Here is a 24,920-nt window from a genome sequence, read left to right as displayed (position 1 = left end):
AATTTTATCTTTTATTCCATTTTATTTTTGTTTTTAATGTTCATTTATTTTTGAGAGAGAACGAGAGCGACCGAGCAGGAGGGGGAGGGGCAGAGAGAGAGGGAGACGCAGAATCTGAAGCAGGCTCCGGGCTCTGAGCTGTCAGCACGGAGCCCGACGCGGGGCTCGAACTCACGGACCGCGAGATCGTGACCTGAGCCGAAGTCGGACGCTTAACCGACTGAGCCACCCAGGCGCCCCTATTTTATTCCATTTTAATTGATTTAAATGTGAGTAGCTGCGTCTGGCTAGTGGCTCCTGTCCTGGACAGCGCACACCTGGGATACCGCCCTGCTTCTGCCTCTAACCAGCTGTAGGGCAGTGAGCCCCTTCCCTCGCCATACGCCCTGGTCCACGCCCCCAGGCCTTGGGTGCCGCATCTATTAACTGGGATGCTGGACTCCGTGATGGCCACCGTGCCTGCTAGCTCCAGCTTTCTGGATTCTGGTGTTCAGGAAAGCCAGGCTGGATGCTGACGTGGGGCGTACAAGTTAATTGAGCGCCCTGGGCGGTGTTACAGGTAACGCACTCTGCATTTTTAAATGCTCCTTAAGAAACCTTTCCCTTCTTCCCTTACAGTTGCTTAACCGCTCACCCGTGTGACTTGACAGTCTGAAAAGAGAGATGCTTTCTGCTTAATGAAATCTTAGCAGCTCATCCTCACAGACTTGCTGAGCTCCGCCGGTGGCATCTGTAACCCGAACACGAGGTGGTCCGCTCTCTCCTCTCTCCAGACCAGGTGTCTGGGCCCAGAGGAACACGGCAGTGGGAATTTGGGTGCATCGGTTAACCGTCAGGGTGGGTGCGCGTTATTTTTGGGGCATGTGGTTTACACAGCTGGTGATTATGTTCGAGGAGGACAGAATTTGTTTAAATTCTAGCAGTTGGAGTTTCAAAAGGCCCATTATTTCGCTGACCTCAAGGCCTGGCTGGGAAAATTAGGGGCCCAGGAAAGGACTGAAGAAGAGGTGATTTCTTCCTCTCTCTTTCTCTCCCCCTCCCACCCAGCCCCCCCCCCCCAAAAAAAAAAAAAAACCTCCGGTAATAATCAACCTTGGCTCAGGATGGGTTTGGGGCAGGTAAGAGCTCATTTTACTTTTCGGAAAGTGATTTCTTCTCCCAGGCGCTTGCTGTTGACCGGACTGGAGGTGAGCTCCGTGAGAAGCTCACAGCCCAGTGATTTGTGCTGAGCCCGGTGGCGATCGGAGAGGTTCTGCCAGTAGATTTTGGCTCTGATGGGAGGGGTTGAAAGAGAGGCCGAAATTCTAGGAAAGGCCCTAAATAACCAGCCCCTGGTTGGAATTAAATGGCCCCAGGCTGCTGGGAGCATTCATCTGGTTTCTTCCTTGCTTTCTCTGTGTGTGCATAAGCCCACCAGGCTTGCTCCTGTCACAGCACTGAGCCAGAGCCGCTGGGGAAGGAGGGAGGGTGCCCCCCTCCCCCTATGTAAGAGGGATGGGCTGTGTCTGCCCCCCCCCCCCCCCACCAGGCCTGGCCGTGTGCAGACCTTGTCACAGTGCCATCCGAAGTGCCCTGGGTGTCCTGTGTCAGCCCTCGCAGCTGTGACTCCGTTGACTAATGAGCCAAAGCAGCCTTCCCCACCCCCCCCCCCACCCCCCGCCTTGTTTTTCCATCCACTGTCAGCTCACACCTTCCACCCTCCAGAGCAGGGCGGCACCACTCTGCCCCCACACGCCCGCACGCCCGCCCGGTTCTCCTCCAGCAACTGTTTCCTGTTGGCTGAATCTGTGAGCGGTGTGCTGCTGTCTTCCTCCTTCATCTGGTTCTCACGGGGCACACCCCTCTCCTCCACCGAGGATTCCCTCCCCCTGAGTCCAGAGAGCAAGAAGCCTCCTTCTCCATCCGTCCATCTCGCCCCACAGCCCCCCCCATCTCCCCCAGAAAGCACAGAAGCCAGGCTCAGCCGCCACCAAGAAAGCAGGCAAGGGGAGGACCGGCCTGCCCACCTCTCGGAAGGATGCCAGCGTGTGCCCCATGTACCGTCTGCGTGTACCAAGGAGGGTGTAGCGAGTCACCAGGACCCCGGGACACAGCAGGCCGCACTCAGCTTGTCAGGCCTGAAGTTGCCTGTGCAGCAATTAAAACAATTTTTTTTTTGAATCTGTATTTATTTTTGAGAGAGAGAGAGAGAGAGAGAGGGAGGGAGACACAGAATCCAAAGCAGGTTCCAGGCTCCGAGCTCTCAGCACAGACCCGCACGCAGGGCTTGAACTCACCAACCGAGAGGTCATGACCTGAGCCGAAGTCGGATGCTTCACCGACGGAGCCACCCAGGCTCCCCGAGAGGCAGCGCAGCAATTTAATAGCCCAGACGGCTGGTTCGGGTTCTGACTCTGGCCGGTTCCCAGCTGTGTAACGTTGGGCAGGTTACTTAACCTCTCTGTTTTTCTAGCCGTGAATGAAGATAATTCACTTCCTCAGAGTGTGGTGGTGAGAATTAAGCGAGATGCCCGCACGTGGCAGAAATTTGTTCTTGTGGCAAAACGGGTTGCATTTATGTCGGGGGGGATCTGACAAAGCCCATCTCCCATGCTACCACTGCACCATTTTGACGTTGGGAAATCAAAGATAGACATTACACAAAAACAGAACAAAGCGGGGGCACCTGGCTGGCTCAGTCAGTGGGACTCTTGAGCTGGGGATTGTGAGTTTGAGCCCCACGTAGGGTGAAGAGATTACTTAAAAATAAAACCTTAGGGGCGCCTGGGTGGCGCAGTCGGTTAAACGTCCGACTTCAGCCAGGTCACGATCTCGCGGTCCGTGAGTTCGAGCCCCGCGTCGGGCTCTGGGCTGATGGCTCAGAGCCTGGAGCCTGTTTCCGATTCTGTGTCTCCCTCTCTCTCTGCCCCTCCCCCGTTCATGCTCTGTCTCTCTCTGTCCCAAAAATAAATAAATGTTGAAAAAAAATTTTTTTTTAAAAATAAAACCTTAAAAAAAAAACAACAAAACAAAAACTGTCAGAGTCAACATTTAAACCTACGCAAGCTGCCTCTCCACTTCAAGGATGACGAGCTCAAGGTGCCCCGGGGTACTTGTGACTCACTGTGTGCCACTGACGTCCTTGTCACCCACACACACACGGGCGTCCTTGGTACCCATTACTCTCAGAGGTGAGAAACGAAACCCAAGGCAGATTCCGGGGCTGGCCAGGGGGGTGATCCGATTGCCTTCATCTCTCCTTGGAAACCTCTCCATCCAGCGCCAGGAGCCTGTGGCCTCTGGGAAGGCAGCCCGCGGGACTGACTAAAGTTGGCTTCGGCAACGATGCGGCAGACACTTACTTCGAGTCTGTTAGAGGCGGAACGAGTTGGGGTCCTGCCCTCGAAGAGCTCCTAGTCCCCTGGGGGACACGCTGTGGTACAGAGCGACAGGCTGTTGCGAGCCTGGGAAAGGAGGGGGCCAGGGTGTCGGGGCCCGGAGGGGATCTTTATAGAAGTTCCATTAAAGTGTCCACAGAAGTGACATTTGAACGGAGGCTGAGCCAGGACATCTTTGCCGGCAAGGGAGTAGCGGGCGGTGATGGGCTTGGCGTGTTCAGGGAAGGGGCCTGGGGAGGACGTGAGTTCGGCTGGAGTGTGGGGTGACGGGCAGGCGGTAGAGCTGGAGGCGCCAAACAGCACTGACTGTTGTCAAAGCCAGCAGCCCAAGGAGCAGAGTGCCGTCCGGGCGGTGGGGAGGGTCACCACCAGCTCCGTGCTGGGAAGACCGGTCCCTCAGCGGCAGCGCGGGAGAGCCTGGAGGTGGCGGGCGACCAGAGGCAGGGAGGCCAGCCGAGGTGGTAGGACCCGCTGTGGCTGGTGGGCAGGACGTCACTGTAGTAAACACAGGCCGTGGACAAGTGGACCCACCGATGGCAGAAGTGGGAGGTGGAAGGGGAGGGGAGAGGAGAGGCTTCCGGAGGGATGAGCTTCCTTCCGGGGGGCGTGGGACCGCCGTGTGTGTCCCTGATGGACAAACACTCAACACAGAGTCGTGATGATAAATGAGAGCTGCTGGCGTATCTCTCCAAAACAGTGGCTGAGTCCATCAGCAGCAAAAAACCGGTGATAGTCATTTCTTTTTTTCTTTTAAACTTTTTTTAATGTTTATTTTTGAGAAAGAGAGCACGAGCGGGGGAGGGGCAGAAAGAGAGGGAGATACAGACTCGGAAGCCGGCTCCGGGCTCCGGGCTGTCAGCACAGATCCCCACACGGGGCTGGAACTCACGGACCGCGAGATCATGACCTGAGCCGAAGTCGGACGCTCAACCGACGGAGCCACCCAGGCGCCCTGATAATCATTTCTTTTGCTCACCAACTTAGAGGTGACTGGGCTCAGCTAGATTGTTCTCACTCAGGGTCTCTCTTCCTGGTGCTGCAGTCTGATAGCGGACAGGCCTGGGATCTTCTGGAAGATTCCTGCCCACACCTGGGCAGGGAAGAGGAGATCAACAGGGGCGCTGGAACAGGTGGGGCTCCTCAGCTCCCCACCACCTTCTCTCGCATCTCTCCCCACCAGATGTTGGGGGGTAGCTGGACTTTTTACAGAGTAGCTGGACGTTCCCAGAGCGAGCGTCCCAGAACCCAGCAGATGCTACTGTGTGGCTTTTCAAACCCAGGCTTAGAAGTCATGCCATCGTCACCCTGCCTCATTGTATTCACTGCGGCTGTTACAGAGGCCCTGGGCTCAAGGTGAGGGGATATAGATCACCCCTCTTGATGGGAGGGACATTAAAGGAATTTGTGGAGGTGTTTCCAACCATCCTCCACGAGTCTATGATTAAATTTAACCACCGTGGTTTTTAGAGGGGATAAAGTAGTGTTAGAACCCTATTGGGAGCATCTGTCACAGAAGAAAGTGGAGAGGGGACCTGTGAATTGGGGATGTAGGGGACACTTGGGTGGCTCAGTTCGTTGAGCCTCCAATTTTGGCTCAGGTCATGATCTCAGGGTTCGTGGGTTCGAGCCCTGCATGGGGCTCACTGCTGTCAGCGTGGAGCCCTCTTTGGATCCTCTGTGCCCCTCTCTCTCTGCCCCTCCCCTGCTCACGCGCACGCTCTCTCACTCAAAGATAAGTATTTTAAAAGAGAGAGTGCGAGAGAGATGTAGGCATATTCTTTAGAGATATGAGGCTCTCTGCCAGACTCAGCTATTGTCCTAACTTGATTCCCCCCCTTTAGGGAGCAAGTTGCTTGGATTCCACGTCTGAGTTCAGAGGGAACAGAATTTGGTGGGACCATTACTGACAAAGATGGCACCAGGGTGGGCTTGTCCTGGGGCCCTGGAGGAGGGAAGTGGGAACAGATAGACCAGTCAGTGCTTCAGAGTCGGCACAGGCCGGAGTGGAGGAGCGTTCCAGAACGGATTCTGTGAGTGGGGAGGATATGTTCAGGCCTGTTAACCTGGTACCAAGCGTGAGCCTCGGTGGCGGGGGAAGGGCCCCGAGGTATAGAAGAGAGCTGTAGAAGTCTAGACCGTAATCGGACGACACCGTGAAGGCGTGAGCCGCAGACATCGTTCTTCAGCATCGGTCTTGTGCCCAGCAGCGTTGAAGTACGATAGTTAATCATGACAGTAATAATAGCATCCAACGGCTGATTGGCGTATTAGTTTCTTGGAGCTGCTGTAACAAAACGGGAGGCTTCAATGACAGAAGTTTATTGTCTCTCAGTCCTGGAGGCTGCAAATCCCAGGGCAAGGCGTGAGGTGGGTTGCTTCCTTCCCAGCGCTGTGAGGGAGACTTTAGTCCATGCCTCTGACCTGCTTCTGGTAGTTCGCTGACTCTCTGGTCTTCTTTGGCTCGTGGATGCCATCATCCCCACCTCTGTCTTCATTTCCCCACCTCTGTCTTCATTTCCCCACGACCTTCTCCCTGTACGTGTGCCTGTGTCCAACTGTCCCCATTTTAGAAGGACACCAGTCACATTGGACTAGGGCCCACCCGGATGACCTCATCGTACCTTGATCATCTGCAAAGACCCTATTTTCAGGTTAACTCTGAAGTACTGGGAGATAGGATTCAACGTCTTTGAAGACTCATAATTCAACTCCTAACAGTTGGTAAAGACGGGACAGAATCTCTGGATCCTTCCCGCCTGCCCCTTTCTTCATTTGCCCATCTTGCTTTTGAGGAGACGCTGGTCTGATCTATTGGTTACCACCATGGCGGTCCTTTGGGCTTTTCTTCTCACCATCCCACGTCGCTTCTTAGAAGAAATCCCATCACAAATGCTCCCCCTCATCTTCCTCTAGATTCCCTTCTCTTGCCTGAGGAGTGATGGAATCTTTTTCTTTCTCTTGCCTGAGGAGTGATGGAATCTTTTATCATCTTGGTGATGATAATCAGGGCCATACCACCCCCACAAAACAGGTTCACCTCGTTTTTATCATTGCAGTGACCCCATAATGCAGGCATTGGCCCCATTTTATAAAGGAGGAAGGTTGGGTCCAGAGAGTTTAGGTCACTTGCTGAAGGCCACACAGCTCATAGGAGGGGCTGGGACTGTAGTCAAGATCGGCCTGACCTCTCCACCACACCACATCGCCTGATGAGTTCAGTGGGGGAGAGCATTATTGATTACATCTCTATTTCAGAGGAGTTTGGAAATGGTTTATTAGATGATAAATAATACAGAGGAGGTTTAAAAAATATGCAGGAGGAAAACGGGGCCAAGGGACTGGGAAGCAATCAATTAGACTTGTATTTTAATTGTCCTTTGTTCCCTTTGGGTGAGCCAAGGCCTCTAGGCTTGTGGGACGGGATAGGAGTGAAATCATCCTTTCGAAGCACTGATCCCAGTCTGAATTCCAGGAATTACGTCTGGAACCTCTGCTGTTGCCTGGATAGAAAACACATTTTGGTTTCATCGGAAGGCTTGTCTCTGATGTGGCCCAAGCTAGTGATTTAAGGATGCTGAGAGCCAGTGAAATCTCCGTGTTTATTTTTCCTGCGAGATTAGGCTGGCAGCTACTTCCAAAGAATTTAAGTTATAAAGTCCAGTTTAAAACTATACTAAGGAGGCGGCGCTTGGGTGGCTTAGTTGGTTGAGCGTCCGACTCTTGATTTTGGCTCAGGTCGTGATCTCATAGTTTGTGAATTCAAGCCCCGCGTCAGGTTCTGTGCTGGCACCGCCAGAACCTGCTTGGGATTCTCTCACTCTCTCTCTCTCTCTCTCTCTCTCAAAATAAATAAATCAATTTAAAAAGAAAAAACAACCCTATATACCAAGGATGGCTTGCTTACTCTCAATCCCATCCAGCCGCAGGAATGTGTTACAGATGGATGCTAACACTTAGCGGGAAATCTGTACTCTCCATCAATAATCAATAATCAAGAGCCTGGCATAGAAGTAGCAAGTGTGGTGTCATCCAGACCCAGAGCCCCAGTTCCATCATTCCCTGTGCGTATGTCTTGTTCTCTGCACCAGTTTCTCAGTGTTTCTGAGGACCCTGAATTGGGACGGACAAGAAACTGGTTACAAACGGAGACTCTTGGGCCCTACCGCGTCATATCAGGTACCACCGGTGGCCGGGGGAGCCACATGCCCCGTTTGACTCTCTGCTGGTGGCAGGCCTATTAATCATCACCCCCACACATTTCCTGAGCACCTGCTATCTGTAGGGTGTAGTTTTACGGGCCGTAGAACTTTCTAGAGACCGTTCCTCCATTTTAGGCTCTGGAAAATCACAGCAAATCTGGGTCACTTCTGAAATCCCTGGCAGGTGCCCGTTTGCTTCTGGCAAGTCTGCGCCAGGATCCACAGGCGGGAGCGTGTCTGGGCAGGTTGAGCTCCCCGTGCAGTCTTTCCCGCTTTCCTCGTCGGGCACGTGTGTCTCTGGTCTGCACCGCCTCGTGCCGTAGGCAGCGTTGCCTTTTTGGCTCAAATTTACGATAGAAAGCCCCGTCTTTGATTTTCCCATGTGGGCTGGCCCCTAAGTCACCTACTAGTCACGAGAGCAGAGAGGAGCGGGAACGTGTCCCTGCGTGGTGCTCCCCACACTCCTCTGCCCAGGTCCCCCGGAGCGGGGGAGGGGCACAGCTCAGCATGCCCAGCAGGGATGACGAGGTCTTAGTTCAAAAATTCACGTGAACTCTCCATTCTGCATGCCCACGTTCCTGTGACTGTATGATTAGATCAACTTTTATTCCCAGGAGGCTACCATATGCCTGGTGTGTTTGTCTGGGCGGGGGGTACAGGTGCCCTGGTCTGTGAAGCTCGAGGCTAACACTGTTAGCCTAACACTCTGTTCAGCATCGATCATCTGCAGTAAGAGAGCCATTGAGATCTGCCTGTATATTATTTAGATTCATGCTTTTTTTCTAGAAAGGATTAGAGGTGGCCGCTATGGGTAGCTTAAACATTAGCCTGTATTCAATGGCTCAAAGGAAGTGGAATAAACCTGATCTGTCACGACAGCATTCATTCATATTTTTAAAAAACGAAACCAATCTATGAGAAGAAGATTCCTCTCAACCCTCTGGAGCTTCCTGTGAGATAGGGCGGCCATGCTATGGGCCACCTTTGAGACTCACTTTCTCGGGATGAGGGCTTCCCGGGACCGAGCTGGGCTGAACCAGGAAAGCCCCGGCCTGTCAGGCCTGCTGTGCCAAAGTCATGGCCAGCAATAGGTTAAGAGTAAGCAGCAATCAAGCAGGAGGAATGGGTCCCTGAACTCTCATACTGTTTGAAAATGCTGTCCACAGAGTGCTGACCAGGCAGGTAGGTGTTCAACCATGACCACCTGGCCGGTCGGGTGAGATCTTCAGCTCTTCATTTTCCTCCCTTTTAGCAGATTCCCGAGGGTAGGTGTATGAACACAGCAGGGCAGGCAGGATGGGGACAGCTGGACCCTCTGTGCTCTTCCTGATGGAACGCTGCTGTTCGTGTAGGTGACTGTCCCGAATTCAGCAGACACACTTTTTTCCCTTCTGCCTGGTCTTCCTCTGTTCTGACAGAATGTCAGGTGGCCCGTGTGGGGCGCTGGTGACGGGGGGGGGGGGGGGGCGGGTAGCGGGATGTCTGGCTTGCTACCCATTTGGGCCTAATGATTCCATTTCTTTCTCAGTGTGTCAGCCTTTGGGGAGACACAGGATCTCCTCTTTAGAGTTAACACCTGTCCACCTCTCCGGCGTTTCTACAACCCGATTCAGGCCAGAGACCAGGGGGCTTTCCCACTCATGGTAGGCTCCCTGCCCAGAAGCCTTCTCCAGGACTTCTGCGAGCCCCGGGGTTGGCTTTCCTCTCCGGAAACAAAACCCCTGATGGGCGTCTGGAATTACCAAGGTGATTGAGTGATAGGGACTTCTGAAAGAAGTAACCCTGAGTGTAAAACTCAGCCCAGATCGGGTCAGTAACCGGATCTACCATGCACCCCTCAAAGCGTAGTTACCTACTGCCAAGCTTTCAGAATCCGTCAGGAGGCACGGGTTTTCCGTTTAGGTGCTCGAAGGGACAGGAGCCTGGGGGTGGGGGAGGGGAGTATGCCCAGAGCCCCAGTGTGACAGGCACATGAGCAGAGAGATTTAGATCAGAAGGCCTCAGATGACTAAACCCTGAACTCTAGCGGGAACCACAGAGTCAGATGGTAATCAGTCTCATCCCAATGCGTGTATAATCTCTTTGAGGTTTTTCATATTGGGGTAGCCATAGGTTTGCCGTGAGTGACAGCTGAAGGGTGAAGCCAAGGCCCTGGGGTCTGAAAGACCTGCTTCTCCGCCGCACCCCCCCACCCCAATCCCTGACTCCTGCTCTGCTGTCCCACATGGGGCCACTTCTGTCTCCCGCTGGCAGCCACAGAAGGGCCACGAGGCGCTGGCCGTGGTCCTTGGCTGTCAGCTCTCATCTCCGAATCATGGAAATGTGCCTTCTCTTCATTTCTTTTTTTGGTTGGCTTGGAAGAAGTAGTCACTCAAAGGCCAGAAAGGAGGATTTGGCGATACGCCAGTGAGTGAGAAGCCTCTTGGTGTCCTGGGTCTCTTGCTGTCGTTCCAGCAAGAGTGTGTTACATGTGCTTCTTTGCAGGACTTTCAGGACACGTTGGCTTTGCTGGTTCCAGCGGATTTATCGGCTTAATGCACTCGTATTGGTTTCCTGGGCCTAGATGCTAACAAAGTACTTCCAACTGTGTGGCTTAAGAAGCAGAAATGTCTCACAGTTCTAAAGCCCGGAAGGCTGAAACCCAGGTGTTGGGACAATCGGTTCCAGGACTCTCCCCGAGCTGCCGGGGGTTCGCTGGCTGGCCATCTTTGCCATTCCTTGGCTTGTACAAGCCTCCCCGTCTCCAATTTCATGTTCAGTGGTGGCCTCCCTGTGTGTGTGTGTCCGTATGTCTGAATGTCCCCTTTCTATAAGGACACCAGTCATATTGGGCAAGGGCCCAACCACTCCCTCGTTTTAACTTGCTCATCTGCAAAGATCTCATTGCCAAATAAAGTCACATTCACAGATACTGGGGGTCAGGACTTTATCTTTCACGGAGAGTTGGCCACGGAGGGGAGACGCAACTCAACCCATAAGATTTGGCTAAAAGGGTTTCTGTGCTCACCTTCTGTGGGAGGCCTTGGGAGCACAGGTTGTGGGGTCTGATGGCCTGGTCGAAAGCTGTCACTTACTGTCTGTGTATCTGTAGGCAAGGTGCCTGCCTTGCTCCCGTATCAGTAAAATGGGCAAATTAAACAAAACAAAACAAAACAAAACAAAACACAAATGAATAAAAAGGTTGACCGAGGCAAATAAGTTAATACATATAAAGTTCTTTAGAAAGCAGTTGGCATGTTACCGTCCCCTCACTAAATGTAAGCTGCTATACTGTTATCGCTATCGTTTGACTTGTATTTTAACGTTCTGAGGACATCATATCATAAAGGATGCTTTAAAAAGATGAACTGAGGGGCGCCTGGATGGCTCAGTCGGTTGAGCATCTGACTTCGGCTCAGGTCAGGATCATGCGGGTCGTGGGTTCGAGCCCCACTTTGGGCTCTGTGCTGGCAGCTCAGAGCCTGGAGCCTGCTTTGGGTTTTGTGTCTCCCCCTCTCTCTGCAACCCACGCGCCTCCAGCCCCTGCCGCTTGTACTCTTTCTCTCTCAAAAATAAATAAACATTAAAAAAAAAAAAAAAGATGCATTGAAAGGAATAAGGATGTTACCACTGGATTCCTACATGTGTACATCTTCAAATGATCAAATAGTTGTCCCCTGCAGGGAATCTGCAAAGATCCATGGTGTTTTGAATGCAGAAAACAATTTACCTTTGAAACTGGATCGATCCCTTTAAGAAACATTTATTCAAACCTTGCCGTGCGCAAAGCACTTCATTGGGTGTTCAGGTGAATTGAGAAACGACTAAGATAATATCTCTGGGTTTTAAGGAGCTCGCAGCCTAGTGAGAGACACAGGCATGCACTGATGTGATCGTAGGCGGTAACAGACCTTGTGCAAAGTGCTGTCCCTGGATTAACCTGTGTATTCACACAATAATCCGGCAAGATAGATACAGGGCCACGGCCCCCAAGCCTCAATGCTGAATCCACAAATAACAACAACAACAGCAACAACAACAACAAAAATCTAAAACCGAAGCAAACAAACACTCCAAAGTCCGAAAACTGAATCTTTTCTTTGGTTTCGTGCAAACTCATTTGATCACAGAGCCGAAGCTGAACTGATGCGAGACAGTTTATTGTTTGATTTCTCTGGCCCGCAGCACGTGAGTGTTCATCCAACACATCTCTCTGTAGAAAAATGCTGGGGGTGATACGTAACATCTAGTAAATGCACCATATGTTTCGAAGATCTGGGAGACCTAAATTGTATCTGGCTCCAGAGAGTTTGGAAAAAGGACGGTGAGCCCGTATAATTAAATATTGTACAGACAAGGAATACCGAGGTTCAGAGGAGTTAAGCTGTCTGCTCAGATCTCGAAGCTTCGAAGGGAGGAAACTGGCTTTCGGAGCCAGTCCTCTCTGTCCAGGGCTCCAAGCTTGGTCACTGTGTGATTCCCCAGCTGGGGAAGGCTGGGGGGCAGACTTCTTACCTGTCATCTTACGTGTTGGCCCCTGGCATCCCCAGCCTTCATTTCTTTAAACTCCTTTAATCTGGAACATTTCCACAGGCTTTCTTTGTCATAAGAATGAAGAGGCTAACTCTGCAAGCTTGGGCCAGCCAGTCCTACTGGTATTTATTAAGTCTGTTTTGCTTGTAGGTCACAGAAACCAGCCCCAGGAGTAGACAGAAAGGGGTCGGGGGTGGGTGGGTGAGGTATGATTAGGGTACAGGTCCATGCCTCGGCCTCAGGAGGGATTAGGAGGAGGGGTACAGGGATCCTGAGCGAGTTCTCTTTTTGTCTTCTACCTGGGTTTCCCTGTGTGGCCACTGACTTTCTCTTTCCTAGTCCACACTTAGAAAACAGCTACTACCACCAAAATGCAGCCCTCTAACTCCTCAGAGACGAATCTAGGATCTCTGCAATCTAATCCAAATTCTGCGTCTGTTACCTTTCTGCATGTGAGAATGGAGAATGGGGGCGGGAATGGGGGTCTGGTTAAAGAAAACACAGCATGCAGGGGCCCTCCCTCCCGTGGTGGATTTGATCAGGGTCACTAGTCTTTCTGACCTCAACCTAGCATTCGCTATGTCTTTGGAGTAAACATTCCCTTGACCTTAGCAAGCTGTTTGGCCTTTGGCTGCCCCTGCCCCCAAGCTACTGGCTTCATATTGGAGCCACGATACCGGGACCCGCTTAACACACTACTTGGAGGGCTTTACTGATGACGTCTCAAGCCGCCTACAGAGTGACCCAGTGTTTATCAAGATGCACTAGACTTGACCCTGCATACTCCACGACCTCTTCATGACTCAGCTACTGGTCATTCCTCCCTGATCTCTCCAGGTCCAGTCACAGGGCCAGGCTGCTCCCTAAGGCCCAGGCCTCCACGTTGCTGGTCTGTTCCGTTCTCTCAGGTCTGGAGGTCATGGCTGAGGGCCATGGACCAGGGCCAGGTCAGTGTCAGGGGCCAGGAGAGTCTGGAAGAGGAAAAGGGGCCTTCAAATCCAGATTTATTCAGGGGCAATCACTGAACCTCCCTATGGATCTCTTTCCTCATCCCGTATCCTGAAGGGAATGTACCAGATGTTCTTTCAGGGGTCTGTTGGTTCTGAGAAATTCTGTGATGTCCGTGAGGGACTCTGGCGGGAGTTGCCGAGCACGCACAAAGAATGAGCATCACAGCTGATAAAAAGGATGTCATACGTGTCAAACCGGGCGGTCCATAAGTGAGAGCCTCTCTAACATCAGGGTAGGTAACCTTACTGAGCACCCTCCCAGGGCAGCTGTGGTCTGGGATTCACATACCTCGGCCCGAGTCTCGGTTTACTTGTGATGCAGGCCCGAGACTGTCCGCCTGAGAAAGGCCTGCTTGCAAGGCTGACCTTTGGCTGTGGCATCTGGGAGCTTGGCTGTAAATAGTTCCCTACACGGATATAAAACTTTCCCTAAGCGATAAGCACGGCTCACTGTGCCTAAACTGTTCGTGCAAAGCGTGTATGATTTATACCGAATGCTTTCCTCCTGGAAGTCCGGAATTTTGGTGCGTTCTGGGCAGGAAGTGCCGACGTGACCAGCCTCCAGTAAAAACCCTGGGCACGGGGTCTCCAATGGGCTTCCCTGACAGACAGCAGTTCATGCCTATGGTCACTGGCAGCTGCTGGAGGGATTAAGCATGTCCTGCGTTACTCCCACCGGGAAGGTAGTCTTGGTGACTTGTGCCTGGTTCCCCCAGACTTTGCCCTGTGAGCCTTTTCCCTTTGCTGTTCTCGCTTCCTGTTCTTTCACTGTGAGCAGTCATAGCCTTGGGTATAACTATATGCCGAGTCCTGTTAATCCTCCTCCCAAGCCTGGGTGGGTCTTGGGGACTCTGGGTACTCACGGACTTTGGAGTGTCCCATAAGTAAAGATCAACCCCACACCCCTGTGCCGTTCCCCAGTGCTAATTCATGGCACAGAGTTTACTTAGGGTTTTGCTTTGTTTTGTTTTTGCCTGTTCCAAGAGGAGCGGCAGTTTAGTTAAAATTGTGTCCTGCGTCCCAACGTCCCCACTAGCCCCACATAGAATCCAGTGAGAGGCCAGAGCATTCGTAGTCCCCGTGTAAAAACTCAGCAAGGAACTCTCCTCGGTTCGGCTTGACATTCCATAATATGGCGTGAATTTTCTGAAACAGTTTGGCTGGCATTCCTTCTCATCAGGGCAACTCTGGCGGCATGCTTCAGGATTCTTGATCAAATGAGGCTACGCATTCTCCAGAGCCAAGTAGCGAAGCCAATGGGTCTTGTGTAAGTTGGAGAAAAAAAAAAAAAAATGACGGATGGAGGAAGACCATTTGGGAAGAAACGCAAGCAAGGGAAGAAATATAGCAAGAATGCTTTGGGGAAGCGTTCTGTTCCGAAAAAAAGTCCTGCCCTGGGGAGGTATGGTCTTGCCCCCTTAGTGGCAAGACCTGGGAGTCTATAAGTAAGTCGTGGAGAACACGACCTGTGTGTCTGGCCATCAGATCTTTTATGGCCCATGAGGACTCTAATCCCAGTATTTGAGTCTCTACGAAGCTGTCTTCTCTGCTGGCAGTTGGGCTGGGTTGCCTGGGTGGTTGAGTACTTGCTCTCCAAGGCCAGAAGGTCACTGCTCCTACTCCAGCATTTAAAATTAGCCCCTGCTAATGGCTTTGGCTCTCTCTCTGGAGCCGGAGCTGGAGGTCGGCAGCTCCAGAACATCTTCAGGAGGTGGTGCCAGGACCCCGCCCACCGGGGTGCTAGAAGCATGACCCCCAGAGGCCCGTTCTGAGAGTCTGTAGACTTTGTGGCAGTTTAGTGGCATGAGACACTGACCTTACCTGGATGCGGCTTAAGGGCGTTTTTCTTCATCCCGGGGAGAGTGGAGGCAAGCCATCGAGTCGCACACGGAGCGTCTGCAGATGACGTAGATATTCTGCCCTTCTTGGCATGTGGGAGGAAGTCTGAGTGTTGCTATGGCATTTGGAAGCTTTCACTTTCTTTTCCAAGTTGTTCAGAGATCCACGTTTGGTGGGCGATGACCCTTTCTGGGGGCCCCTGGGTAGCTAGTTGGTTAAGCGTCCGGCTTTGGCTCGGGTCACGATCTCACGGTTCGTGAGTTCAAGCCCCACGTCGGGCTCTGTGCTGACAACCCAGAGCCTGGAACCTGCTTCAGACTCTGTGTCTCCCTCTTTCTCTGCCCCTCCCTTGCTCACACTGTCTCTCAAAAGTAGATAAATGTTAAAAAAATGTAAGAATACCCTTTTGAGGGAGGGGGCGGCTAAAATGACGACATGACACAAAAGGGAACTGTGGGCCAGCCCCTATTGCAGAGCGCGTCCTTGGTGCAGATTACTCGGTGTGCGAAGTGCCTTATGGGGGTGGAGGAGACACTTGGGAGAAGAGGCTTCTCCTCTCCCTTCTGGAACTTTCCTTTGGACAGGACAAGGTGGCAACGCCACAGTGCCACCATCACCTGGGAAAAAATGGCGGATGGGTGCTTGCAAAGCAGAAAGGGAAATTAACGGAAAATAGCTGCCTGAGGTGAGCATTCCCCTGTCTACGTTTAGGATGGATCGTAGCCAGAGACAGATGTGGCTAACTACACCGACATTATTAAGGAAGAGGTTTTTGAAGGAGCCATTCAAGCTGACACTTAATCCAGAATCCTCTCCTTTTCCTGCTAGATCGGCTCCCCTTCTTTCTTCCCTGCCTGTGTTCAGGGCGCACACACCAGAGACTTGGAACCATTCTGTGCGTCCCCCTCCCTCGTCCCCCTGAATCCTACCAACCACTGCAGATTTGACCTCCTCCCTTCCTCACTGCTGCCAACGCCTCCCCAGTTCAGGCCCTGAGCATTATCTCTGAGGAAATAATTTCTAGAATAAAAGAACATGCATCTGCCATTTATCCAGGTCCCCCTGCTGCTAACATCTCATCCCTGTTGTATATGCACTCTTATTTTCTCTCTCCCACATGCACATGTATGCACACACACGCACGCACACACACACACACCCGTCTAATCACCCTCTAACCGTTAGAGGGTGATTTGCATACATCATGGCCTCTAACGCCTATATACTTCCGTGTGTATTTCCTAAGAACGGGACGTTCTGTTACAAGACCACGATGCAGTTATCTCAACTTCCGTGAATTAACCATCCACACGCTGTCTCTCTCCCATCTCCCTTCCATAGCCCAGCTTTGCCACTTGACCCAATAGAATCTTCGGTAGCCCTTTACCCTCGCCACAGGCACCATGCGGGTCAGACATTGTATTTACCTGTCGTGTCTCACTAGCATTTTCAAGTTTTTCTCTCTCTCTTATGACATTCACATTTTGGAAGAATACAGTTCCTTTTTTTTTTTTTTTTTTTTTTTTTTTTTAATAGTATGTCGCTCAGTTTGGGTTCGTCTGAGTTTCTTCATGGTCAAATTCAGGTTCTCCTGTTCTCAGGATCCCATGTGGAGACGCACAATGTCTCTGCCCGGCATTGGTGGTGGTAATTTTGATCACCCAGTTCAAGGCATACCTGCTTGCTCCTGGTCTGTTACTATCTGTTCGGTTGCAATTAACAAGCAGTCTGTGGGGAGACTCTTTGAGACTATTTCTGGCTCACCTTCACAACTGCTCCCTGGGTTTAACATCCATCGATGGCGTTGTACCTCAGCCGGTCTCCGTTAGGATGGCTGCGAAATGATGCTTTGCCAACACCAGCCTCCCCGCCTCTATTCTTTCTTATCTACCCCGCGTCTGTTCAGAACTGGTTCTCATTCTGTCATCCCCCACGCATCAGGGCTTCCCCTGGCTCTTCTCACTCTTGGGATAAACTTCAAGCCCTCATTGGCTCTGTACGTCTTCATCTTTTACCTCCACCCCCCCCCCCCCCGTCATTTGCCCTTGTCCTCTCTTCTCTAGGAGCACCTCAAATACACACTGCAGTATACCTCAGTTCCCTTTACTTTCCTGACCGGAATGCCTCCTTCCTGATGACTTTGCCTGGCAAACTCCTTTGCATTAAATTTTTTTTTTATTTATTAGTTTTGAGAGAGATGGAAAGCATATGAGTGGGGAAGGGGCAGAGAGAGAGGGGGATAGAGGGTCTGAAGCGGGTTCCGTGCTGACAGCAGAGAGCCCGATGCAGGGTTCAAACTCACGGTCTATGAAATCATGACCTGGACCAAAGCGGGATGCTTAATTGACTGTGCCACCCACGTGCCCCACCTTTGCATTTTAAAAAACCCAGGTAGGTTCCCCCAAATCCCTCAAGGGAAGCCTTCTCTTATGCCTCAGGCGAAGGTAAGTTTCTCTCCTCTGGGCTCCCAAGTGACTTGCACCTGCCTCTGAAATAGCACTTACCACAGTACAGTGACATTTACCTCTCTGTGCACCCCCACCATCATCCCCCTCAAAAAACCCCTAGTTCCTTGGAGGCAACCAGGTCTTACTGAATTCTGGAGTTCCAGCAAGCTCAGTGCCTGACGTGGAGGAGTGGTGTTTCATAAGTTTGTGTCATAATAATGAATTTCTAGGATATGGTCGTGGCAATTCTCAAACATAGCAGACCAGAGGATTCTGTCTGTGTCTCTCTTTTTCTAATTTATTAATTTTAAAAAGGCCTTAATTTATTTATTTATTTATTTATTTTTATTTATTTATTTATTTTTTAATGTTTATTTATTTTTGGGATAGAGAGAGACAGAGCATGAACGGGGGAGGGGCAGAGAGAGAGGGAGACACAGAATCGGAAACAGGCTCCAGGCTCCGAGCCATCAGCCCGGAGCCTGACGCGGGGCTCGAACTCACGGACCGCGAGATCGTGACCTGGCTGAAGTCGGACGCTTAACCGACTGCGCCACCCAGGCGCCCCGGCCTTAATTTATTTTTTAAAAACACTCTATTGATGTACGATTGACACATAAAAAGCTATACATATTTAATGTAGGCAACTCAGTGAATTTGGGGGTACGTATACACCTGTGGAGAGATTCTTTTTATGGAGCATTTTTAAAAGCTGGTGTTTCATAAAATACAGCTTGAAAATCCCTGGATCTTTAAGATTCCTTCCCATTATGGGTTGAATTGTGCCCCTTCCCCACCCACCCCCGCCCCCCAAAAAATTTATGTTGGAGTCCTAACCCTGAATACCTCAGAACGTGACCTTATTTGGAAATAGGGCCTTCAGCTTAAAATGTGGTCGTTGGGGGGCGCCTGGGTGGCGCAGTCGGTTAAGCGTCGACTTCAGCCAGGTCACGATCTCGCGGTCCGTGAGTTTGAGCCCCGCGTCAGGCTCTGGGCTGATGGCTCAGAGCCTGGAGCCTGTTTCCGATTCTGTGTCTCCCTCTCTCTCTGCCCCTCCCCCATTCATGCTCTGTCTCTCTCTGTCCCAAAAATAAATAAACGTTGAAAAAAAAAATGTGGTCGTTGGGTGTGCCTTAATCCAGTATGACTGGTGTCCTTATGAAAGGGGAAAACTCGGGGCCACCTGTGTGGCTCAGTCGGTTTAAGCATCCGAGTCTGCTTGGGGTTCTCTCTCTCCTTCTCTCTCTGTTGCTCCCCTACTTGTTCTCTCTCTCTCTCTCTCTCACTCTCTCTATCTCTCAAAATAAATACACTTTAAAAAATAAAATAAAAAGGAAAAATTTGGAGACAGACACTTGCCCAAGGAGAGCTCCCTGTGAAGACAAAGGCAGAGACTGGAGCGATCCGGAACCAGCCAAGGGTTGCCTGTAAATGGCCAGAAGCAGGAGAGGGGTGTGGAATGGGTTGTCCCTCACACCCTCAGAGGGAAGCAACCCTGTTGATACCTTGATCTTCAGCTCCCAGCACTGTGAGACCACACATTTCTGCTGCTTGAGTCACCTCATCTGGGGTACTTTGTTATGCAGCCCTAGCAGACTGATACACCTTCCAACTTAAATCTTTGCTCTTCGATAATGATGGTAACATAGGGATCTGCTTAACATCTAGGAGGGCATACAGGTTCCAAAAAGGGTTCTTAAACATTCCCTTCTAGATTGGGAAATTTTTGCCAAAAAATGTTGACACCTAGAGCGGACGGGCCTAGAATTCAGGAAGCCCCTTCAGCTGTAGGCCCTACGGGGTGGGCAGGAAGGGTCTGGTGGGGGTAAGGGACATATTACTACAGGCTGGTAGAAGGAGGGGAGACTCAAATACATGCTTCCAGCGTCTAAAAGCTCTCTTTGCGGTCAGCAGGACAGATTGGTGGGATCATGGTGGCCTGCACGTTCTCTCTCAGGATGCCCACGTCCTTGCAAGCCCTCCCTTGCCGTAACTGGCTGCCACCTGCATAAATGTGTTTGAGGGAGTAGACGCAGCCTGCACATGGGATTCACCACCAGTCTTGGGGGCGTGTCTGCTGACACTGCTTGAGAATGTCACTCTGGGATTAGCAGGTGGCTGCAGCAGGCCTGTTTGGACCTGGCAGACATCCAGCTCCTCCTGGCTTAGCCTTCCTCTCCTGGGGCTGCACGCCCAGGCTTCTCCTGGGCTGACTGTCTTCCAGAAGGATGGTCCTCCCTTTTGACGGTAGCCTCAGGTTTAGAGATCAGGGCCGTGCATTGTTATAACTGATCACCCCACCGGTGGCCCCTACCGTGCTAACAAATACAGATCTCTGTTTCCAAGCTTTGCCCTTGTTCTCTTAGGGCAGCGCAGGAGTGCTGGTTCCTCGGGTTTGATTTTGAAGTGTCAGGTGAAGAGGTCCATGGGGGGTTTCAAAGTGATTTGAGGGCGCCTGGGTGGCTCAGTCGGTGAAGCGTCTGACTTCAGCTCAGGTCATGATCTTGCAGTTCATGGGTTCGAGCCCCGTGTCAGGCTCTGTGCTGACAGCTCAGAGCCTGGAGCCTGCTTCGGATTCTGGGTCTCCCTCTCTCTAGACTGCCCCTCCCCCCGCTCACGTTCTCTCTCTCTCTCTCTCTCTCTCTCTCTCTCTCTCTCTCTCTCTTCACCTGCCCCACCCCACCATCTCTCAAAAATGAATAAACGTTAAAAAAATGTTTTTAAAAAGTGATTTCAGGGGCACCTGGGTGGCTCAGTCGGTTAAGCGTCCGACTCTTACTTTCGGCTCAAGTCGTGATCTCACGGTTTTGTGAGTTCGAGCCCCGCATCTGGCTCTGTGCTCACAGTGCAGAGCCTGCTGGGGATTCTCTCTCTCCCTCTCTCTCTGCCCCTCCCCCTCTCGTGCTGTCTCGCTCTCAAAATAAACAAATAAACTTAAAGAAGCCCTTCCATTTAAAAGTAAAAACAAAGAAAAGTGATTTGAAATAAATGCCACTGACCCGGGCGGCTGTTTAAAAACCCACGCCCTGTTGCGTGTTACAGACCCCAGAGCGGCGGCTTTGTTGAACTTGAGTTTCCGGCCTCAGTTAGGATGCCGGCAGTGGGGCTGTGTGTGTTAGGCACGTGGACAAGGTGGCTGGTCCCGACCCCAGCCCGTGGCTCTGTGCTCGCCTCTCGCCCTGCGAGTCCTGGTTAGTCCCTGCCGGCACTGCTCTCCTCCTTTTGCGGCGGAGCAGGCAGGAGCTCTCGCACCTTCCCTCTGCTACCGTGCGTACGTCTCTTCTAATCAAGCCTTCCGCACCTGGCTGCTTCCTTGACGTGATGCCCTATGAAGAGATCAGACCCGCACAGCGGTGTCGAGCCCCAGAGGCTTAGGACGGCGAAGGGTGGGACGTGTGGACTGTGCGACCCAGCGGGACAAGCTCCTGGCTTCTTAAAGATCAGACCTGTGTTTTCTTATGTGTGTGCCTGCTCTAAGCTGCAGCAGTAACATGTCTTCTTACAGAGCACGTTTCTTGGTTCTTTGGAAAGCGAAGCGAGCTTGTTAGCAAGAACGGTGAGGTCAGACCCAGCTGTCCCTCCCTCTGGCTGGTGGCAGGCATCTTCTCTCCACGTCAGAACGGTGGCTTTGCGAGGGAAGAAGCCAGGCATTGCCAAAGGACAAAATCTGTTTGCCTTTGGCCCTGGAAAATGTTAGACAAGAGCTTATTCTCCTGAATTGTTTGAATACTGTGGCTAGGCTGCTAGGGGAAAGGTAGGGTTGGATCTTGGTCTCCTTTGAGTAAGGGCTCAGTAGGGGCGCCTGGGGGGCTCAGTGGTTAGGCATCCGACTCTTTTTCTTTTTTTTTTTTTTTCAGATTCATTAATTTATTTTTTAATTTACATCCCAGTTAGTTAGCATGTAGCGCAGCAATGATTTCAGGAGTACCTTCCTTAATGCCCCTTACCCGTTTAGCCCATCCCCCCTCCCAAGGCATCTGACTCTTGATCTCGGCTCAGGTCACCATCTCACAGTTCCTGAGTTCAAGCCCCACAGCGGGTCCTGAGCTGATGGCTCAGAGCCTGCTTGGGATTCTGTCTCTCCTTCTCTCTGCCCCTCCCCAACTTGCATGTGTGCTCTCTCTCTCTCTCAAAATAAATAATAGACTTAAAAAAAAAAAAAGATTAAGGGCTCAGTACAAGTGCAAACATTATTACAGTCATCAAATAGATTATGGCCATGGCAGTGTCTAGATCTTGTTGATATGCATATTAGTTCCTGAATATTCGCATATTAGTATAAGTGAAAAGTGGTGCTCATGGAGCATGAGGAAATCTGGTCCTTTATGGAGACAGGAGTGCGGGCTTGGAATGCTGCCAGACTTCTCCTTTACCAGAATGCTAACGACCTCCCTCCTCCCTCTTCCTCCACTTTGCCTTTTGCCAGAGGCTGAGCTCTGTTTCTTTGCCCGTGTTTAATCCCCTCTACCGTGCACGTAAGCTGGTCTGTTACTGCATTACTGACAATAAATGTGCTGTTGTAGGAAGGCTGGTATTTGTATTATTTATCAAGTTAGGTTTAGGGGATTCACTTGATAATTAGAGGAGGTTGATTTTTCTAGTGGAGCTGAGACGATGCAATTCTTTTGCAGGGACTATGAAACTGAAGACGAGTCTAAATTCAAATATCTTCTCCTTTCCTCTTGGCAGGTGTCTCTCTCTGTGGGACCTGTCAGTTCCGTGTGCCGCGTTTCATTAAAAAAAAATGTTTTTTAACGTTTATTTATTATTGAGTGATAGAGAGAGACAGAGCGTGAGCAGGGGAGGGGCAGAGAAAGAGGGAGACACAGAATCTGAAACAGGCTCCAGTCTCTGAGCTGTCAGCACAGAGCCCCACACAGGGCTCAAACTCACAAACTGTGAGCTCATGACCTGAGCCGAAGTCTGATGCTTAACCGACTGAGCCACCCAGGCACCCCTGCCGCATTTCATTTTGAAGAGATCGTGTCATTTGCAGTGATCTCAGATTTGCTGTTTCCCCCATAGCTTTTCACCCAAACCCTCACCAGCTCAGAAATCGGGGCAAAGCCCCCATGTGTGCTGTGGCAACAGGAGTGTGTGAGGACACAGGGAGAGCAAATTTCTGTGTTGGTGCTCATGGACCTGCGGGGCTGGAGACTGCCTCAGAATACAGAAAGAAACTTGGGCCCCGAGTGGTTTTAGGGTGCTTGCCTGAGGTCACAGCTAGTTTGGAACAGAAATGGTCAGTAAGATAAGTCTGGTAATTTTCATGACACCATGGCCTTAGTCACTTTTCCATGAACAAGAGCAAACCATTTGAACCCAGGGATGGACAGTGCGGGCACTGGGGTGCATACAGATTCTTACCCTTTCACCTCCCTGCCCGATGAGTTCATATCAAACATGTTTGTACCCCATTTTGCTCCTCATTATTTAAAAAAATTAAAAAAAAATTTTTTTTAACGTTTATTTATTTTTGAGACAGAGGGAGACAGAGCATGAACGGGGCAGGGTCAGAGAGAGAGGGAGACACAGAATGTGAAACAGGCTCCAGGCTCTGAGCCGTCAGCCCAGAGCCTGACGCGGGGCTTGAACTCACGGACCGCGAGATCATGACCTGAGCCGAAGTCGGATGCTTAACCGACTGAGCACAGCACTACCTACCCCTAGCTAGTAGGGAGGGCTGGGGGAGGCGAACTTAATGTTAAATGCTCAGGATATCGTGAAATTATATCAGCCTGGGCGGATGTGAATCGTGGAATGAGTTCTCTGCCGCGGTCTGATTACTTGTAGATTAGCAGATGAGATAATCAGTGTGTCTGAATACCCAGGTAGTTGCAGTGGTTCCTGCCTATCCAGCGGGGAGGAACACTAGGGAAGAGAAGTGAGTGGAGGATGTACGGAGGGCGGGACAGACACACACGGGACGGACACACACCAGGCAAAGCTGAAGCACTGAAAGATAACAACATAAGCACTTCTTTTAAAGTATTAGAGGGCTCTGCGTTTCTCAAAATGGGCTACGGATGTTTGGATCATAACCCGAGTGCTGTTTACATTGAAAGCTGTTCTCTGATTTAATAGGAAACATATCTGGTTTTGATTTCTGCACACATTTGTTAGCAAAATGGCTGCCAGGAGACCCAGCCAGCCCTGGAAGGGGAGAGCGTCTGAGCTCTTGCTTTTCTCGAAGGGAGAGGTGCTGTCCAGGGGCAGGGCTCGGAGCCCGGTCGTCTGCAGATTGACGCATTACAGTCCAGGTGGGCACGGTTCACAAGGAGCTCACATTAACCCTTAAGTTGGCTGCAGGGAGACCTGGGCAGCCTGCGATGGCAGAACTAGTCTCGCTTGGCGTTCCTGTAACAATTAGTATCGACTGGCGGGGCCTGATGTTAATTGCAGCAGGGAGGGCTGTAGAGATCAGCAGTTGCCATCCCAGGCTCTGGAATTAGAGAGACCTGGGTCCAGATCCTCCCTCCTCCACGTACTTGCCTTAGCGCAGGGCTTTTCGATCTTGACTGCACCCTAGAGTCACCCAGGTTGATTTTAAAACTCTGGGTGCCCAGGCTACACCCTAGAGCAAGCCTATAAGAATCTCTGGGGGTGGAACACAGGCACGGGTATTTTTTTTTAAAGAATTCGTCTTCTCCCTTCACGGTGGATAACCACGCTGAGAACGACTGTTGATGGAAGACCGCGGAGTTTAGGAGTTCGGTAGCTGTGTTCCCTCATCTGTCAAATGGGGATGATATTTTCTAACATAGATGGTCCCTGTGAAGGTAGAAGGAGGTAATACGTGCCACGTGCTTAGTGCAGGGCCCAGCACATAGTAAGTGCTCGATAAACGACACCCAACTTTACAAGCTCAGCTTCTTTACGTGCAAAAGAAGCAAACTAACAAAACCCTCCTGAAATGCAGAACTGGTGTTATTTCTCGGGTCCAAGGCTCTGGATAAGAGTTGGTGCATTGGAGACAGACAGACTGACAGCCTCCGAGCCTGCAGCTGTGCTGTAGAGGAGAGCTGGGCATCAGAGCCCCTTCTGGGTCGGGCCCGCACGGGGCAGTGGTGCTGACGTTGTCTGACTTTCTCAGACTTGTCGGCACGCCCAAATCCATTTGAAATCTCAGGGATTCGTCATCACCATTTTTTAAATTTTCAATTGTTTATTCTTTGACCCTCCCTCTCATTTGCCTCGGCATTACAATAGCTGCTTAAAACTCGAGCCTGTTGCAGTGTTTGACAAGGGGCCAGTCTCCAGAGAATCAAATGTGAGTGAAGGTTGAATAGTATGTCTCTACCCTCCTACCCAGCACATCTGGAACAGTTAAGTCCCGAGGGCTGTGACTGCAGGGAGGACGTCTCCAGAAGTCAAGAATGCAAATGGGCCCCTGTTTCTGTGATTGTACTCTCACTCCCTGATATAAAATCATGTCCACCTCTGGAATATTAGTCGGTGTCTGTATCGCCCTCTTAAACATCAATTAGAAAAAATTCACGCATCGTGTCTGGGTTAACAATTCTCTGGGAACATTAT

The 24,920-nt window shown here is 51.1% G+C and overlaps 1 protein-coding gene and 1 non-coding gene across 3 annotated transcripts in view; both read left to right on the top strand.

Annotated features, from left to right (window-relative positions):
- GFOD1 (glucose-fructose oxidoreductase domain containing 1) overlaps positions 1 to 24,920 on the top strand; it is a 114,682-nt gene that overhangs the window by 23,006 nt on the left and 66,756 nt on the right. The gene's annotated exons all lie outside the window — the stretch shown is intronic.
- On the top strand, positions 10,933 to 11,017 carry TRNAR-UCG (transfer RNA arginine (anticodon UCG)). The gene has a single exon. It is a non-coding gene; the product is annotated as a tRNA-Arg (tRNA).

This window comes from Lynx rufus, unplaced genomic scaffold, assembly GCF_022079265.1.
Source record: "Lynx rufus isolate CCGP_SWC_20201006 ecotype Redwood Valley unplaced genomic scaffold, mLynRuf1.p SCAF_6, whole genome shotgun sequence".
Taxonomy (NCBI): Eukaryota; Metazoa; Chordata; class Mammalia; order Carnivora; family Felidae; genus Lynx; species Lynx rufus.
Note: the sequence above shows the minus strand (reverse complement) of the source record. Positions and strands in the feature narration are given on the sequence as shown.